We start from the raw sequence: 20,531 nt of genomic DNA on the forward strand, positions 1-20,531 counted from the left end.
GAACAGAAGGATTCTTGGGGCAATGGTTCTCAAAGTGGAGTCGTCTGACCATTAGCATTAGAATCTTCTGGAAACTAAAGGCATACCTTGTTTTACTGCATTTTGCTTTATTGTGCTTCACAGACTGCACTTCTTACAAATTGAAGGTTTGTGGCAACTGTGTAGAACAGGTCTATTGGTGACATTTTTCCAATGTCATTTGCTCACTTTGTCACATTTTAGTAATTCTCACAAATCAAACTTTTTCTTTATTACTGTTCGGTATGGTGACCTGTGATCAGTGATTTTTTTGTTGTAATTTTAATATTTTATTATTTATTTTTGGCTGCATTGAGTCTTTGTTGCTGTGTGTAGGCTTTCCCTAGTTGTTGCAAGTGGGGGCTACTCTTTGTTGCAGTGCATGGGCCTCTCACTACAGTGGCCTCTCTTGTGGCAGAGCATGGGCTCCAGGCGTGCAGGCCTCAGTAGCTGTGGCACACAGCCCAGTTGCTCTGTGGCATGTGCGATCCTCCTGGACCAGGGCTCTAACCTGTGTCCCCTGCATTGGCAGGCAGATTCTTAACCACTGCACCACCGGGGAAGTTCCGATCAGTGATCTTTGATGTTGTTGGTATTGTAATTGTTTTAGCGTGCCATAAACTGTGCCTAAAAAAGAGAGTGAACTTAATAAATGTGTGTATTTTGACTGCAAAGCCAACCACCAGTTCCCTGCCTTTCTCCTTGTCCTCTGCCCTCCCTGTTATTTCCTGAGACACAATATTGAAATTAGGCTAATTTATAACCCTACAATGGACTCTAAGCATTCAAGTGAAGAGTCATACTTCTCTCACTTTAAATCAAAAGCTAGAAGTGAATGAGGTTAATGAGGATGGTATGCTGTGTCATAAACCAAGATAGACCAAAAGGGAGACCTCTTGTGCCAAACAGAAGTTGTAAATGCAAAGAAAAAGTTCTTGAAGGAAATTGAAAGTGCTACTCTAGTAACAGACGAATGATAAGAAAGTGAAAGTCTTATTGCTGATGTGGAGAGAGTTTTAGTGGTCTGGATAGAAGATCAAACCAGCCACAACATTGCCTTAAGCCAAAGCCTACTCCAGACCAAGGCCCTAACTCTTTTCAGTTCTGTGGAGGCTGAGAGAGAGGTGAGGAAGCTGCAGAAGAAAAGTTTATAGCTAGCAGAGGTTGATTCATGACTGTTAAGGAACGGAGCCATCTTTATAACAAAAGTACAAGGTGAAGTATTCCGGGACAAGATGGCGGAGCAGAAGGACCTGCGCTCACCTCCTCTCATGAAAACACCAAAATCACAACTAACTGGTAAACAACCGTCGACAAAAAAAGACTGGAACCTACCAAAAAACATACTCTACTTCCAAAGACAAAGAAGAAACCACAACAAGATGGTAGGAGGCATGCATTCATTCACAATACGATCAAATCCCATACCCGCCAGGTGGGCAACTCCCCAAACCAGAAAATAATTATAACACAGAAGTTCTCCTGCAGGAGTGAAAGTTCTGAGCCCCACATCAGGATCCCCAGTCTGGGGGTCTGGCATCAGGAGGAGGAGCCCCTAGAGCATTTGGCTTTGAAGGCCAGCAGGGCTGGATCACAGGAAATCTACAGGACTGGGGGAAACAAACCTCACTCTTGGAGGGTGCATGATGTGCACTGGGACCCAGGGGAAAAAGCAGTAACTTCATAGGAGCCTGGGCCAGACCTACCTGCTGGACTTGGAAGGACTCCTATAGAGGTAGGGGGTGGCTGCGACTCACTACAGGGACACTGATGGCAGAGTTACTAGTGAGTACTCATTGGCATGACCTACCCTAAGGGCCGCCATTTTGATGCCAAGACTGGGCCCCACCCAACAGCCCTTAGGCTTCAGTGCTGGGATGCCTCAGTCCAAACAACCAACAGGGTGAGAACACAGCCCCAGCCATCAGCAGACAAGCTGCTTAAAGTCTTCCTGAGCCACCTTTAAACACACCCCTTGACATGGCCCTGCTTACCAGAGGGAGAAGACACAGCTACACCCATGAGTGGGCAGGCACTAGTCCCCTCCACCAGGAAAAATGCACAAATCCAGGAAGCACAGGGATTCCCATACAAGATAAATCCAAGGCAGAACATGCCGAGAGACATATTAAACTGACAAAAATAAAAGACAAAGAAAAAATATTAAAAGCAACAAGGGGAAAGAAACAAATAACCTTATGGAGTTCCCTTGTAGGTTATCAGCTGATTTTTCAACAGAAACTCTGCAGGCCAGAAGGGAGTGACATGGAATATTTAAAGTGATGAAAAGGAAAAAACTATAACAAAGAATACTCTACCCTGTAAGGTCTCATTCAGATTTGACAGAGAAATCGAAAGCTTTACAGTCAAGCAAAAGCTAAGAGAATTGAGTGCCACCAACCAGCTTTACAACAAATGCTAAAGGAACTTCACTAAGCAGAATAGAAAAGGCCACAAGTGGAACCAAGAAAATTACGAATGGGAAAGCTCACTGGAAATGTCAAACATAAAGAAAAGGTAGGAAATCGTCCACACGTGAATCTGATATCAAAACCAAAAATCGTATGACGAGGAGAGTACAAATGCAGGATATTAGAAATGCATTCAAAATTAAGAGACCAGCAAATTAAAAAAATTTTGTATATATGTATAGACTGCTATATCAAAACCTCATGGGAACCACAAATCAAAAATCTACAATAGATACACACCCACAAAAGAAAATGTGATCCAAACACAACACTAAATATAGTCATCAAGTCTCAAGAGAAGACAACAAAAGAGGAAGGGAAGAAAAAAGACCTACAAAAATAAAACAATTAACAAAATGGCAATATAAACATACCTTTTAATGGTGATTACCGTAATTGTAAATGGATTAAATGCTCCAACCAAAAGACATAGACTGGCTGAATGGATACAAAAACAAGACCTGTATATATGCTGTCTACAAGAGACCCACTTCAGACCTAGGGACACATACAGACTGAAAATGAGGGGATGGAAAAAGATATTCCATGCAAATGAAAATCAAAAGAAAGCTGGAGTAGCAATATTCATATCAGATAAAATAGACTTTAAAATAAAGAATGTTACAAGAGACAAGGAAGGACAGTACATAATGATCAAGGGAGCAATCCAAGAAGAAGATAGAACAATTGTAAATATATATACACCCAGCATAGGAGCACCTCAATATACAAGGCCAATGCTAAAAGGAGAAATCCACAGTAACACAATAATGGGGGTGCTTTAACACCCCACTTGCATCAATGGACAGGTCATCCAGACAGAAAATCAATAAGGAAACACAGGCCTTAAATGACACATTAGAACAGATGCACTTAATTTATAGAACACTCCATCTGAAAGCAGCAGAATACACTTTCCTCTCAAGTGCACATGGAACATTCTCCAGGATAGATCACATCTTAGGCCACAAATCAAGCCTTGGTAAAATTTAAGAAAAATGACATATCAAGCATCTTTTCTGACCATGATGCTATGAGATTAGAAATCAAATATAGGAAAAAAAAACTGTAAAAAGCACAAACACGTTGAGGTTAAAAAATATGTTCTGAAGCAACCAATGGATCACTGAAGAAATCAAAGAGGAAATCAAAAAATACCTACAGAAAAATGACGACAATGAAAACATGACTACCCAAAACCTATGGGATGCAGCAAAAACAGATCTGAGAGGGAAGTTTATAGCAACACAATCTTACCTCAGGAAACAAGAAAAATCTCAAACAACCTAACCTTACACCTAAAGCAAGTACAGAAAGAAGAACAAACGAAAGTGAAAGTTAGTAGAAGCAAAGAACTCGTAAGATCAGAGAAGAAATTAATGAAATAGAGGTGAAGGAAACATTGGAAAAGATCAATGAAAATAAAAGCTGGCTCTTGGAAAAGATAAACAAAATTGATAAACCTTTAGCAAGACTCATCAAGAGGGAAAGGGCTCAAATCAATAGAATTAGAAATGAAAAAGGAGAAGTTAAAACTGACATCACAGAAATACAAATGATCATAAGAGACTCCACAAGCAACTATATGCCAATAAATGGACAACCTGGAAGAAATGGACAAATTCTTAGAAAGGTACAATCTCCCAAGTGTGAACCAGGAAGAGAGAGAAAATATGAACAGACCAACCACAAGCACTGAACTTCAAACAAAAGTCCAGGACCAGACGTATTCACAGACAAATTCTATCAAACATTTAGGGAAGATTTAACACCTGTCCTTCTGAAACTCTACCATAAATTTGCAGAGGAAGGAATACCCCCAAGCTAATTCTGTGAGGCCACTATCACTCTGATACCAAAACCAGACAAAGATACCACAAAAAGGAAAATTACAGGCCAATATCACTGATGAACATAAATGCAAAAATACTCAACGAAGTACTAGCCAGCCAAATCCACAATACATTAAAAGGGTCATACACCATGATCAAGTGGTATTTATCCCAGGGATGCAAGGATTCTTCAATATCTACAAATTAATCAGTGTGATACACCACATCAACAAATTGAAGAATGAAAACCATATGATCATCTCAATAGCTGCAGAAAATGCTTTTGACAAAATTTAATACTATTTATGATAAATAAAAAAACTCTCCAGAAAGTGGTCTTAGAGGGAACTTTCCTCAGCATAATAAAGGCCACGCATAATAAAGGCCACAGCTGACATCATTCTCAATGGTGAAAAGCTGAAACCATTTCCTCCAAGATCAGGAACAAGACAAGAATGTCCACTCTCACCACTTTTATTCAACATAGTTTTTGGAAGTCCTAGCCAGGCAGTCAGAGAAGAAAAAGAAAGAAAAAAAATCCAATATGGAAAAGAAGTAAAGCTGTCATTGTTTTCAGATGACATGATACTGTACGTAGAAAATCCTAAAGATGCTACAAGAAAACTACTAGAGCTTGTCAGTGAATTCGGCAAAGTTGCAGGAAACAAAATAACACCCCAACATCTGTAGCATGTCTACACACTAACAAACAATGAAGGATCAGAAAGACAAATGAAGAAATAATCCCTTTTACTATCACATCAAAAAAAATAAAATACCTAGGAATAAACCTACCCAAGGAGGCAAAAGACTTGTACTCCAAAATTATAAGATGCAGATGACAAAAAATGAATAGTTCAATTAATCTACAATAAAGCAGGCAAGAATATACAGTGGAGAAAAGACAGTCTCTTGACAGCTACATGTAAAAAAATGAAATTAGAACACTCCCTAACACAATACACAAAAATAAAATAAAAATGGATTAAAGACTTAAATGTAAGGCCGGACACTATAAAACTCTTAGAGGGAAACATAGGCAGAACACACTGTAACATAAATTGCAGGAATATGTTTTATGATCTACCGCCTATAGTAATGAAAATTAAAAGTGGGACCTAATTCAACTTAAAAGCTTTTGCACAGCAAAGGAAACCATACACAAAATGAAATGAGAACCCACAGAATGGGAGAAAATATTTGCAAACAATATGGCTGAAAAGGGACCAATCTCCAAAATATAGAAACAGCTCATGCAGTGCAATATTAAAAAAACAACCAGATAAAAAACTGGGCAGAATATCTAAATAGACATTTCTCCAAAGAAGACATACAGATGGCCAAAAAGCACATAAAAAGATGTTCAACATCGCTAATTATCAGGGAAATTCAAATCAAAACTTCAATGTGGTATCACCTCACACACGTCAGAATGGCCATCATCAAAACGTTTACAAATAATAAATGCTGGAGAGGGTGTGGAGAAAAGGGAAGCCTCCTACACTGCTGGTGGGAATGTAAATTGGTACAGCCACTATGGAGAACAGTATGGAGGTTCCTTGTGAAACTAAACATAGAGCTACCATCTGATTCACCAATCCCACTCTTGGGCACATATCCAGACAAAACTCTAACTTGAAAAGATGCATGCACCCCAACGTTCATTGTAGCACTGTTTACAATAGCCAAGATATGGAATCAATTCAAATGTCCATCAACAGAGGAATGGATAAAGAAGATGTGGTACATATATACAATGGAATATTTGCCACAAAAAAGAATAAAATAATGCCATTTGCAGCAATATGGATGGACCTGGAGATTATCTCATACTAAGTGAAGGAAGTCAGACAGAGAATGACAAATATCATATGATATCACTTATATGTAGAAACTAAAAATATTGATACAAATGAACTTATTTATGAAACAGAAACAGACTTATAGACTGAGAAAACAAATTTATGGTTACCAAAGGGGTAACATGAGGGGGGAGGGATAAATTAGGAGGTTGGGATTAACACATACACACTACTATATATAAAATAATCAACTAGAACCTACTGTATAGCACAGGGAACTCTACTCAGTACTCTGTAATAACCTATATGGGAAAAGAATTTGAAAAAGGATATATGTATATGTATAACTAAATCACCTTACTCTACACCTGAAACTAACACATTGCAAATCAACTATACTCCAATAAAAAATAAAAATTAAAAAAAGAAAAAGTATAAGGTGATGTAGGAAGTAATGATGTAGAAGTTGCACCAAGTTATCCTGAATATCTAGCTAAGATAATTAATGAAGGTGTCTAAGCTAAACAACAGCTTTTCCACATAGACAAAACAGCTTTATATTGGAAGACTCTAGGACTTTTATAACTAGAGAGGAGAAGTCAATGCCTGGTTTCAAAGGACAGGTTGACTCTCTTGTTAGGGGCTAATGCAGCTGGTGACTTCAAGTTGAAGCTAATGCTCTTCTACCATTCCCCAAATCCTAGGGCTCTTAAGAATTATGCTACATCTACTCTGCCTGTGATCTATAAATGGAACAACAAAGCCTGCATGAGAGTACATCTGTTTACAACATAGTTTACTAAATATTTTAAGCTCACTGTTGAGACCTTCTGCGCAAAAAAAAAAGATTCCTTTCAGAATGTTATTGCTCATTGACAATGCACCTGGTCACCCTAGAGCTTTGATGGCGATGTATAATGAGATTAATGTTATTTTCATGCCTACTAATACAGCATCCATTCTGCGGCCCATGGATCAAGGAGTAATTTTGACTTTCAAGTCTCATTATTTAAGAAATACATTTTGTAAGGCTATAAGGCCATAGACAGTGATTCCTACAATAGACCTGGGCAAAGGAAATTGAAAACATTCTGGAAAGGATTCACCATTGTAGATGCCATTAAGAACGTTCATTCATGATCCATGGGAAGAGTTCAACATAACATTCTGAGTATGGAAGATGTTGATTCCAATTCTCATGGATGACTATGAAGGTTTAAATACTTCTAGTAGAGAAAGTAACTGCAGATGTTGTGGAAATAGCAAGAGAACTAGAATTAGAAGGAGAGTCTGAAGATTTGACTAAATTGCTACAATCTCATGATAAAGCTTTAATGAATGAAGAGTTCCTTCTCATGGATGAGCAAAGAAAGTGGTTTCTCGAGATGGAATCTACTTCTGGTGGAAATGCTGTGAAGGTTTTTGAAATGATAACAAAGGACTGAAAATATTCCATAAACTTAGTTGATAAACCAGCAGCAGGATTTGAGATGGTCGACTCCAACTCTGAAAGAAATTCTGTGGATAAAATGCTATTAAGCAGCATTGCACGCTACAGAGAAATCATAAAAGTCAATCAATGTGGCAAACTTCACCGTTGCCTTATTTTAAGAAACTGCCACAGCCACTCCAGCCTTCAGCAACAACACCCTGACCAGTCAGCAGCTGTCAACACCAAGGTAAGACTCTCCATCAGCAAAAATATTATAACTCACTTAAGGTTCATATGATGGTTAGCATTTTTTAGCAATAAAATATTTGATATATACTTTTTTAGACTTAATGCTATTGCACATTTAATAGACTCCAGTACAGTGTAAACATGATTTTTATATTCAATGAGAAACACAAAAATTTGTGTGACTCACTTTATTTGCTTTATTGCTGTCGCCTGGAAGTGAACCTCCAGTATCTCTGAGGTATGCCCATAATTAGAAATGCAAATTGTTGTGCCTCGACCCAGACCTACTATATCAGAAAGTTTGAGGGGTAGAGTCAGTGAGGAAAGTCTCACAAGAGATTCTGTGCAAGAAAAAGTTTGAAAACCTCTGATGGAGAAGCAAAGTAACCAAGTCCACTGGGGAATGAGTATGGCGTAACCCTCAAGCTCCTGCACTGAAAAGGTAGGGTTTGGAACTGCACAGGAATATGAAGTCAGGGGAATAAAAATGGAGCCTCTGTTCTTCAAAGGACCCCTAGAGTACTGAAGGCAGAAGCACAGAAAAGGAAACACAGGGACAGAGACCAAGACGGCAGAGTAAGAGGATGCCAAACCCCCCATGAACACATCAAAAATACATCTACATGTGAAGCAGTTCTCAATGAAAACTAACTGGAGACTGGTAGAAATAATCTCTTACAACACAGGTTGTAAGAAAGGGTCACACAGGTAGAAAGGGAAGAAAGGGAAGAGAAGTTATAAGGTCAATACCTGTTCCCATGGGAGAGTACTCAGAAGAGGCGGGGAATGCTCCCTGGGAGTGAGTAGTTAGAGCTATATATTGGGTGCCTCAGCCCTGGGGTTTGACAAGGGGAATACAGAGCCCGTGGGATGGTTGGACAGCCAGTGGAATTAACAGGAGGTCTGTAGGAAGTCTGGACTCCATTTGTGAGGAAGGTGCACATTCTTGGTTACTCCTGAAACAAGGTGAAAAGGGTGGATTGAAACTACACTGGATTCTGGCTGTTTCCTGCAACCACCCCAGTACATGCCCCAGCCTGAGTTGGGCACACTCTGGCCTCACTTGCTTCACAGTGCAGCTCCACACAGGGGTAAAGGCTCAGTTTTGAGGGACATAACTGGGTATAGGCAGGAACAGGGAGGGAGCAGCCAATAGTGGTGCTTACCAAGGCAGTACTTCGGAAGTGGTCCCAGACACCAGTGCTGGGACAGCCCGTCCCTAGACCCAGGCTGAGTGCTCACACCAGCCCCACCTGCTCTTTGGTGCAGCTCCACACTAGGATGAGGGCTAAAGCAGCTGAAGAGAGAGCTTAGTTGTGAAGGAAAAAGGCAGCTCAGTCCCAGCAGGATGTGAGCTGAGTGGGGGCAGTCATTTCTGGCCGTTATGGAGGCAGCACATCAGAAGAGGTCCTGGACTCTGACTGGGTCCAGAGGTACCACAGCCCATGCCTAGACCCACAGAGGGCACCTGCTCCAGCCCTTCTTGCTCCAGCATTGTTCTCCTCTGGAGTGAGGGTGCTGGTATTAGGAGGGGAAAGAGCATACACATAGAGGGAATGGAGCCAGCTCATACTCGAACCTCAGGGCTTCTGCTCCAGCAACTTGGGACCCGACCCCAGACCCAGTAGGGTGGTGCTGACCACTGAGCAGAGGAGAAGCCCTAGATCACACTTGGCTCTGGTCCTAGCAACTTCATCTCCAGACCCATATCCTACCAATGTGTTAGTTTCCAGCACATTCTGGTGAAACACATGACTCATGCTCATGTCAGATCCAGCTCTCCCACTAAAGCCCCTGGACACATGTAGACTGTATAGGGATGCTCTCACAGAAGGACACTCCTTCAAGACCCCAACAGGTAACTCTCTCACCTAATTTCAGAGACAGAGAAAGTTAAGCAAAATGAGAAGACAAAGGAATTTGTTTAAACTGAAAGAATAAGAGGAATCCCCTTAAAAATAAAACTAATAAAAGAGAGACAAATAATTTACCAGATAAAGAGTTCAAAGCATAAATAACAAGAATGCTAACTGAAGTAGGGAAAAAAATAGATGAATAAAGTGAGGATTTTAACAAGGAACTAGAAAATATAAAGAGTCAGTCAAAACCAAAGAATACAATAATTGAAATAAAAAGCACACTATAAGGAATTAACATCAGACTAGGTGATACAGAAGAACTCACAGTGATCTGGAAGTAGAATAATGGAATTACCCAATCAGAACAGCAAATAGAAAACAAATATAAAAAAATAGAACAGCTTAAAGGACCTCTGAGACAATATCACATGTTCCGACATTCACATTATAAGGGTCCCAGGAGAAGAGAGAGAAAGGGGTTGAAACTGTATTTGATGAAATCATGGCTGAAAACCTCCCAATCCTGAAGAAGGAAACAGATATTCAGGTATAGGAAGCACAGAGGGTTTCAAACAGATGAACCCAAACAGATCCACACTAAACATATCATAATTGAAATGGCAAAAGTTAAAAATAAAGGGGCAATTCTAAAGGCAGCAAGAGAAAAACAGTCATATACAGGGGAACTACAATAAGGTTATCAGCTGATTTTTCTATATAAATATTGACTATACCATGTCACTCCCTTCTGGCCTGCAAAGTGCTGAAGGGGAAAAACCTGCAACCTAGGATACTCTACCTAGCAAGAGTATCATTTAGAATAGGAGAGATAAAGAACTTCTTAGACATGCAAAACTACAAAAGTTCATTGACACTAAACCAACCTTAGAATAAATGATAAAGTGTCTCTAAGTGGAAGAGAAAAGGCCATTACAAGAAGTAAGTTGATAGGAAAGGAAACATCCCAATAGTAAAGGCAAATTTAGATAAAGGCTGAGGATCAACCACTAAAATAAGCTAGAACAAAGATTAAAATACAATTAAAAAATTGTAAAATCAACTGTATAATAATCAATAAAGGGACAAACATAAAGATGTAAAATGTGATATCAAAAATACAAAATGTGGGGAATAAAAAATGTAGATCTTTTAGAATATGTTTGAATTTAAATGACTACCTGTTTAAAACTAGTAAATATAGGTCAACATATATGAATCCGATGGTAACCACAAATCAAAAAGCTACCATCATTATACGAAACTAGAAAGGAACACACATATCACTATAAGAAAATCATCAAACAACAAGGAAAGAAACTAAAAGAAGAAGGAAAAAATAGAGAATAACTACAAAATCAACCAAGAAACCATTAACAAAATGGCAACAGGTACATATCTATCAATAATCATCACTTTAAATGTCAATTGACTAAATGCTCCAATGAAGTACATAGGGTGGCTGTTTGGATAAAAAAAACAAGACCCATTTCTGTTTACAGGAGACTCATTTCAGAGGTAGTAACACACACAGACTGAAATTCAGGGAATGAGAAAAGACATTTCATGCAAATGTAAATGACAAGAAAGCTAGGGTAACTACTCAGATCAAATAGACTACAACAAATCTATAACAAAAGACAAAGGGAATTATATAATAATGAAGGGATCAATACAAGGAGAGTATAACATTCATTAATATATATGCATCTAATACAGGAGCACTAAATATATAAAGCAAATATTAACATACATAAAGTTAGAAATTGATAATGATACAATAATGAGTAGGGGACTTAACACCCCACTTACATCATGGACAGATCATCCAAACAAAAAAATCAATTAGGAATCAGTGGTCTTAAATGACATTAGACCACCTGGCCTCAATATTTATACATAGGACATCCCATCCAAAAACAGCAGAATACACACATTATATATAAGTGCTGTGGAACATTCTCCAGGATGGATCATATACTAGGCCACAAACAAGACTCAACAAATTTAAGATACTAGAAATCAATTACCTGAAGAAAAATGGGCAAAGCGCAAACACGTGGAGACTAAACAACACGCTACTAAAAAACCAATGAGTCAATGAAGAAATTAAAGAGGAAATCACAAAATACCTTGATATAAGTGAAAATGGAGACACAGCTCTCAAAAATCCATGAAATGCAACAAAAGCAGTCCTACAAGGGAAGTTTATAGCAATACAGGCTTACCTCAAGAAACAAGAAAAATCTCCAATAAACAACCTAACCTACCATCTAAAGGAATTAGGAAGAGAAGAACACACAAAGCCAGCAGAATGAAGAAAATGATAAAGCTCAGAGAGGAAATGAATAAAACAGAGACCAAACAAAATAATAGAAAAGATCAATTAAACCAAGAGATTTTTTTGAAATGATAAACAAAATTGAAAAACCTTTAGTCAGACTCATAAGAAAAAAAGAGTGAGGACCCAAATTAACAGGAGAAGAAATAAAAGAGGAGAAATAACAATTGATATCACAGAGATATAAAAAATAATAAGAAGAATGCTATGAACAGTTATATGCCAACAAATTGGACAACCTAGAAAAATGGACAAATTTCTAGAAACACAACCTTCAAAGACTGAATCAGGAAGAAACAGACAATGTGAATAGACTTATTACTAGTAGTATAATTGAATTTATTAAAAAAAAAAAACTCCCAGCAAAGAAAAGTCCAGGACTGGATGGCTTCACAGGGGGAATTCTACCAAACATATAAAGAAGAACTAATACCTATCCTTTTTAAACTATTCCAAGAATTGAAGAGGAGGGAATACTTGCAAATTCACTCTATGAGGTCAGCATTACCTTGATACCAAAATCAGACAGACAGTACAAAAGAAGAAAATTACAAGCCAATATCTCTGATGAATAGAGATGCAAAAATTCTCAGCAAAACGATGATACATCATGATCAAGTACGATTTATTCCAGGGATGCAAGGATGGTTCATACTTGAAAAATCGATGTGATACACCTCATTAACAAAAGGAAGGATAAAAATCACATGATCATCTCAGTAGATGTAGAAAAGGCATTTAACAAAATTCAACATATATTCATGATAAAAACTCTCATCAAAGTTGGTACACAGAAAACATATCTCAACACAATGAAAGTCATTTATGACAAACACACAACTAAAATCATACTTAATGGTGAAAAGCTGAAAGCCTTTCCTCTAAATTCAGGAATAAGACAAGGATGCCCATTCTCACCACTTCCATTTTACATAATATTGTAAGTCCTAGACACAGCAATTAGACAAGGAAAATAAATAAAAGACATCCAAATTGGAAGGGAAGAAGTAAAACTGTCACTAGTTGCAGATGATAGGATACTATATATAGAAAACTCAAAAATCTCCATCAAAACACAATTAGAACTAATAAATGAATTCAGTAAATTTGCAGGATACAAGATTGATATACAGAAATCTGTTGCTTTTCTATACACTAATAATGAACTATCAGAAAGACAAAATTTAAAAAATCCCATTTGAAATTGTATCAAACAGAATAAAGTACCGAGGAATAAATTTAACCAAGGAGGTGAAAGACATATACTCTGAAAACTATAAAATGTTGAAGGAAATTGAAGAGGATAAAAAGAAATGGAATAATATTCTCTGTTCCTGCATTGGAAGAATTAATACAGTTAAAATATCCATTCTAGCCAAAGCAATACGGATTTAATGCAATTCCTATCAAAATACCCATGATATTTTTCACAGAACTAGAACAAATACTCCTAAAATTTATATGTAACCACAAAAGCCTCTCAATTGCCAAAGCAATCTTGTGGGGAAAAAAGAGTAAGAGCAAAGCTGGAGGTATCATACTCTCTAACTATACTAAAAAGCCACAGTAATCAAAAGAGCATGGTACTGGCACAAAAACAGACACATAGATCAATTGAACAGAATAGACAGCCCAGAAATAAACCCATGTACTTATGAACAATTAATCTATGGCAAAGGAGGCAAGAATATACACCACTCTTTAAGAAGTGGTGCTGGGAAAACTGGAGAGCTACATGTCAAATAATGAAATTAAAACATTTCTTCACACCATATGCAAAAGCGAACTCAAAATGGATTAAAGACCTCAATGTCTTTAATAACCATAAAACTCCCAGAAGAAAATATAGGCAAAATATTCTCTGACATAAATCATAGCAATATATGTTTTTGACTCTGTCTCCTCAGGCAAAGGAAAGAAACAAAAGCAAAAAAAAAAAAAAAAAAAAAATGAAATGGGACCTTTTGCACAGCAAAGGAAACCGTTGACAAAACAAAAAGATAACCTTGTAAATGGGAGAACAGGATAGAAAGCCCAGAAATAAACCCACACGCTTATGGTCAATTAATCTATGACAAAAGAGGTAAGAATATACAAAGGAGAAAAGACAGCTTCTTCAATAAGTGGTGCTGGGAAAACTGGACAGCTACATGTAAAAGAATGAAATTAGAACATTCTCTAACACCATACACAAAAATAAACTCAAAATGGATCAAAGACCTAAAAGAAAGGCCGGACACTATAAAACTCTCAGAGGAAAACATAGGAAGAACACTCTCTGACACAAATCACAGCAAGATCTTTTTGGATCCAAAAAGTAATCTTTTTGGATCTTAGAGTAATGAAAATAAAAACAAAAATAAATAAGTGGGACCTAATTAAACTTAAAAGTTTCTGCACAGCAAAGGAAACCATAAACAAAATGAAAAGACAACCCACAGAATGGGAGAAAATATTTGCAAACAAAACAACCAACAAAGGATTAATCTCCAAAATATACAAACAGCTCATGCAGCTCTATGTCAAAAAAACAAAAAACCCAATCAAAAACTGGGCAGAATATCTAAATAGACATTTCTCCAAAGAAGGCATACAGATGGCCAAAAAGCACATGAAAAGATGTTCAACATCGCTAATTATCAGAGAAATACAAATCAAAACTGCAATGAGGTATCACTCCACACACCTCAGAATGGCCATCATCAAAAAGTCCACAAACAGTAAATGCTGGAGAGGGTGTGGAGAAAAGGGGACCCTCTTGCACTGTTAGTGGGAATGTAAATTGGTACAACCACTGTGGAGAACAGTATGGAGGTTCCTTAGAAAACTAAAAATAGAACTACCACATGATCTAGCATTCCCACTCCTGGTCATATATCTGGAGAAAACCATAATCTGAAAAGATACCTGCACCCCCAGTGTTCATTGCAGCACTACTTACAACAGCCAAGACATAGAAGCAACCTAAGTGTCCATTGACAGAGGAATAGATAAAGAAGATGTGATACATATATACAATGGAATATTACTCAGCTCTAAAAAAAGAATGAAATAATGCCACTTGCAACAACATGGATGGACCTAGAGATGATCATACTGAGTGAAGTAAGTCAGACACTCATATATCACTCATATGTGGAATCTAATTTTTAAAAAATGATACAAATGAACTTAGGTACAAAACAGAAACAGTCTTACAAATACCAAAAACAAACTTACGGTTACCAAAGGGGAAACATGGTGGGTGGGATAAATCAGGAGCTTGGGATGAACATACACAGACTACTATAAATAAGATAAATAACCAACAAGGACATATTATAGCACAGGGAACTCAATATTCTGTGATAACCTATAAGAGAAAAGAATCTAAAAATGAATGAATATATGTATAACTGAATCACTTTGCTGTATACCTGAAACTAACACAACACTGTAAATCAGCTATACTCCAATAAAATTAAAAAACAAACAAAAAATCAAATCAGACCTAATTCAACTTAAAAGTTTTTGCACAGCAAAGGAAACCATTGACAAAACAAAAATATAACCTAGTGAATGGGAGAAAATATCTGCAAATGTTATGACCAATAAGGGGTAATATGCAAAATACATAAACAGCTCATACAATTCAATTAAAAAAAAAACAATTTAACAATGGCAGAAGACCTGAATAGATGTATTTCCAAAGAAGATATACAGATGGCCAACAGGCACATGGAAAAGATATTCACCATCACTAATCATCAGAGAAATGCAAATCAAAACCACCATGAGATATCACCTCACACCTGTTCAAATGGTTATAATCAAAAAGTCTATAAATGACTAATGTTGGCAAGGATGTGAAAAAAGGCAACCCTAGCACACTGTTGGTGGGAATGTAAATTGGTACAGCAACTATAGAACATTGTATAGAGGTTCCTCAAAAAAACTAAAAATAGAACTACCATAGGATCCAGCAATTCCTTTCCTGGGTATATATCCGAAGAAAGTGAAAACACTAATTTGAAAAGACAGATGCACCCCAAAGTTCATAGCAGCATTATTTTTAGTAGCCAAGATATGGAAGCAACCTATGCATCCATCAACAGATGAATGGATAAAGAAATGTGATATGTATATACAAGGGAATATTACCTCAGTCACACACAAATAAAATGAAATCCTGCCATTTGCAACAACATGGATGGAGCTAGAGGGTATTATGCTTAGTGAAATAGGTCAGACAGATGCTCTATGTTATCACTTTTATGTGGAATCTAAAAAATAAAACAAATGAGTATAACAAAACCAAAACAGACTCACAGATATAGACAACAAACCAGTAGTTACCAGTGAGGAGAGGGAAGGGGGGGTTGTGTAACATAGGGGCAGGGGATTAAGAGATCCAAACTACTATGTATAAAATAAATAAGCAACAAGGATGTATTTTACAGCACAGGAAAATACAGCCATTATTTTATAATAACTTTAAATGGCATATAATGTATAAAATATTGAATCACTATTGTATAACTAAAACTAATACAATATTTGAAATCAACTATACCAGTAAAATATTATAACAAGACACATATAGTGTAACAACTCACATTTTTCCCTATGGATTCTCTACTACTAAATATTTCTAAGAACAAGAATTCCACACATACAGGAAAGTATTTGTTATTATTAACTGATAAATAAAAATGAACAAAAGTGGGAAAAAAAAGAAAGGGAAACACAACCTTAGGGCTTGCACAGCCAACTCCTGCCATCAAGAACACCCTAGACAGGAAGGTATTGATAATGGTGCTGGTTAAGTTCTGAGAGCAGAGCAGAGCAAAGCAAAGCATTTTTATGAGTAGCTGCAGGATTCTAGAAGTCTAAGATCTACCCTGGCCCCAGGCACAGGCTGACTCATCCCTGTTCTTCACTCTCGGAGTGAGTGCCATGCTGAGAATGGCAGGGCTATTTTACTGTCAGCTCCTTGCAGAGAGGGTTATTCTCTCCTTACCTGAAGGAAAAGCACGAAGCCTTTAGTTTCCCTACTGTGGCCACCTTCCTCAGTTTCTGGGCAAAGGCTTATACGAGGCCAGATCAAATGGCTGGTATTCCAGACAATTTCAAGGCAAAAAAATCTTCTACGCTTTACCCAACTTCCTTGTCACAGCTCTTTGGCCCTGACTTTAATATGAATGGTGGGTGACTGCCTATAGTTTCTATTTCTCTACCCATCTCTGTAATTCCCAGAAAAACTCAAGACCTGGTTTTGCTCAGGTCCTCAGTATTATATTTACTTTCAGGATGAATGCTTTTCTTTTTAGTTTACCTTTCTTTTTAATTAAACAAAAATAACAACAAAACAGAAAAACAAAAACAAACCCTCTGAATGAAGCCCAGAAATGAAATCTGGCCTTTATAGCTTTTCTCTTTCTCCCACTGGATTTTCCAGCTACTAATGACAGTAGTAGTAGTAGGTAAAGGTGTAGGTACAGGAGTAAATCGCAAATCCTGTCTCTTCACTTGAAACTGGCACCTCAATTCTTTTATCCCAGGAAAATGGGCAGCTAAGCTTCCAGCATGTCTCTCTGAAGCTTTTTTGTGCCTACATTATAAGCACACACATAGCCACAGAGGCTGAGTGTCTGACATCATCATTCATCAGGACCCATCATTTTACTTCTGTGTTAGCTCCCAAGTGATCCTACCTCTCTTGCTCTTTCAGGTTCTCACCTTTACTTTCCTGAACCTTTACTTCAGCCTAAGTGGTATCTCTCCATTTAGCCTTGATCTCCCCAGTCTGTCCATCATGCTGTCAATCAGACCACGATTAGGCCACACTAATCCTAAATGAAAAAATCTCTCGTGATCCTCAGCTGCTCACTTGCTCCTGATATTCTAATCTCAACATTCACTTCATATTTCCTTTAATATATATCGTTATGCTTCTGTTTCTTTGTTCTTGTTTTCCCTCTGTTTGGAATTCACCTTCCCCACACCTCTACATGGATAAATTTCTCATCCTTTAATGTTTCCTTCAAAGTTCACCTACTCTGTGAAGTCATTCCCTATTGCTTTCTGCATCCTCCCAGAATATAGAGCATACGTCCCCGTCCCCTTCGTATGTTCCCTCAACAAATAAATTGTTCATGACTCTACCATGGCATGACAGGTGGTTAACTGTGTATCCATTTCCCCATTCATCTCCATGATCTCCAATATAAATGTAACCACTCATACTAAAATGCTGCATTTCCTAGAAACTAATAAAGCTGAGACCACTCTGTCTTTCCATGTAGTACAGATAGAAAACAAAAATGTCTCCATAAGGCCCTGGACAGATTTATGAAAGGAAAAGCCACAGATGGGTATCTGTGAAAAGAAATTGGGCTGTAACTAGGATTTAGGGATCAAGCCCAGCGAGAGAACCATTTTTCACTCTGGGTTTCTGTGATCTGGATAATGCTGGAGGAACGTGGGTTCCAAACAATTCAGCAATTATTCTGTGCCTAATCAACTAAGGGGTCTAAAGGTGCACAAAATCATTGCCACTGTCACGGAAGCACATGGCATCTAAACAAAGCCCAATCCATTTGCGCTAGCCTAGCTCTATCACTGAACTCCACTCAGCTGGGGACATGTCTCAAGGCCAATTTTGTCCACTGGCATGAAACATCAGCTAACCTGATGTACTGATTCTCAAGGGGGAAAGAACTTTGACTTTGCTTCTTTCAACAGTATGCCTTGACCCTTTGTTGGCTTGTGTGATTCTGCTTGTGTGATTCTTTTTTCTTTGAATTTGAAACATCAAGGGCATGATTAAAAAGCTAGGACTTTATATCTTAACCTTGATTTTACTCCTTAGCCTCTAAGATGATGCCATTATAATGGTTCACTTTGATGCTTAAGTACTGGAAATATTTCTTATCAAATCAGAATAGAATACTTACAACTGAAAATAATGGAAACAAACAAAGAGGATTGCAAATAAGTTCATGTTTTGAGGATGATCTACAGAATTTGACTCAGGGTTTCAGTTCAGCTCCTAAAGCCAGACCTCCTCCCCGCCCACAACCTCTTGGAAGCTATGCTATTAATGGGTAATTATTTTTTTAAAAAGACTTATGTAGAGAACTCTGCCCAGTACTTTATTCATAAAGGAGTGCAGTGGTGGTGGAGGTGCATTATATTAACAAAATAAGAGGACAGGAATTGTTCCTTTCCTGTGGTAATGTCAGTCTGATTTCCAGAAGTCTTTGGAGGTACTTTAGGTGTCAAAGCAGAATAAGTCAACTTAGCCTGCTTGGATTATTCGCCCCACCAATTAATGAAGCTTTGGAAAATTCTTAATGATTGGTAAGTGCCCTGCTTTATCATGGACTTAAATAAAACAACAACTGAAAAATAAATTTCGGTTTCATACTCAACTAAAGTCCCTTGCCTGTTCCAGGTACTGGGGATCTAGAAAGCCTAAAAAGGACTTGGGGTCAGGTTGTGAGCCTCCTCAAAGGTTTAGACAAACAATATTTTCTAGAAAAGAACTAGTAAAGGGATTCATCTTCATTTTGCTGGCTGAATGGAGACCTAATTACCAACTTCTTCCATAAGCCTTTCTCAACTATTCTAACCCACAACAAGCTTTTCCGTCTCTCAAAAACTTTTGCTCTGGGAATTCCCTGGCAGTCCAGTGGTTAGGACTCTACGCTGTCACTGCGGAGGGCCCAGGTACCATTCCTGGTCAAGGAACTAATCCCACAAGCTGCGCGGCGTGGCCAAAAAACCCCAAAACTTTAGCTCTGAGTCAGTGCCACATGCTTAAATATTGTACTTAATAACTTGAAAACTTCTTGAGGGAATGTCCTACCCAGTCATTAACATAGTACTGAGTTGAGCATTGAGCTCAGCCAAGTTGGATTGACTGATTACTTAATTGGTTTTTATAAATGTCAACAGATGTCATCTGTAGAGGGTTACAGGACATGTAGCAAGATGAGAAAACTATAAAACTTGAGGCAAGTAGAATTCAAATCCCAGCTTACACATTTATATCTTGTGATATTAAGCATACATTACTTCCCCTAAAACTTAGAAACTCAGTTTCTTCATCTTTCAGAGTTGTGCTATATTAAGTGGGACGCTGTTGTTAAATTACAGGATGCTTGGCATATAGGAGGTACTTAACAACTGGGGGCAATGGACCTAAGTTTAAATGTGGGGAACTATATTTATGTATAAGGGGAAAAATGGGTGTTATGGGCTAATGATCTAAACACCTGGTAAAAGAGTTTTCCTAAATAGGTGTCCCCAGGTCTGTTGCAGGTGTGACAGACTTGAAGGCAGGTGAATGAATTGGGGGACTTTTCAAGGTCCATTTCTACTGTGTTTCCAGGGAACACTCTTGAGTTTATCAGGAGACCAGCTCTCTACAAGGCTACTAAGCAAGTAATTTCTCAGAGTTCCCATGCCCGTAAGCCAAATATTAAACAATCCCATCCCGATGGGACATAAAAATACAATGTTAAGAGCTACAGGAAAGCAATATCAA

General features: G+C 37.9%; 1 protein-coding gene across 2 annotated transcripts in view; it reads right to left on the reverse strand.

Moving 5' to 3' along the window:
• The window catches only part of NELL1 (neural EGFL like 1), an 865,825-nt gene that overhangs the window by 23,541 nt on the left and 821,753 nt on the right, over positions 1-20,531 (reverse strand). The window lies entirely within an intron of this gene.

Source organism: Pseudorca crassidens, chromosome 9, assembly GCF_039906515.1.
Source record: "Pseudorca crassidens isolate mPseCra1 chromosome 9, mPseCra1.hap1, whole genome shotgun sequence".
NCBI lineage: Eukaryota > Metazoa > Chordata > Mammalia > Artiodactyla > Delphinidae > Pseudorca > Pseudorca crassidens.